Here is a 567-nt window from a genome sequence, read left to right as displayed (position 1 = left end):
GACTGTGTTCTTTATATTTTAAACATCAGATGTTGTTAAGACTTCCAAATGCACATCAGTGGAGTCACCAGACCCTTTCAGCTCACCATTACAAAAGTGCTCACTATCAGCTATTACATGTGCGGCTGTCAGTCGTTGTGCGCCGGCCTTGAACTGTTTGGTGGACCACATTTGTGACCCAATTTTAATAAAAAAAATGCTGGAATCCTTGGCAAAGGTCGAAAATGTCTGATTTACCAGGTCAAATCGTAGACAATCCTTGTTGACAATATACTCTTGTGGTCACATTTGTAATATAATTTTGTTGAAACTTGTGATAGAACACCGTTAAGTAAATTGTTTTTATTATAGTGTCGCCCCTACTGAAAGGGGCAGTCAAACTGGTTTATGATGCACCTTTGACACTTCATAGTAGTACCTCGCGGTTCTTGTTCTTTAATGCCAGAAATAATGCAGGTTATAATTGTTAATTAAACTGATGGCTCTCCAACCCGTCACGTCAGTAAGAAGTATGGCCACTTAGGGGACTTGAACCTTATCCACTAGGGGCATGTTCCCACTTCGACG

The sequence above is a fragment of the Ruditapes philippinarum genome, unplaced genomic scaffold, assembly GCF_026571515.1.
Source record: "Ruditapes philippinarum isolate M1 unplaced genomic scaffold, ASM2657151v2 ctg5752_1_1_1_1, whole genome shotgun sequence".
Classification (NCBI taxonomy): Eukaryota; Metazoa; Mollusca; class Bivalvia; order Venerida; family Veneridae; genus Ruditapes; species Ruditapes philippinarum.
This window is presented reverse-complemented; position numbering follows the sequence as displayed.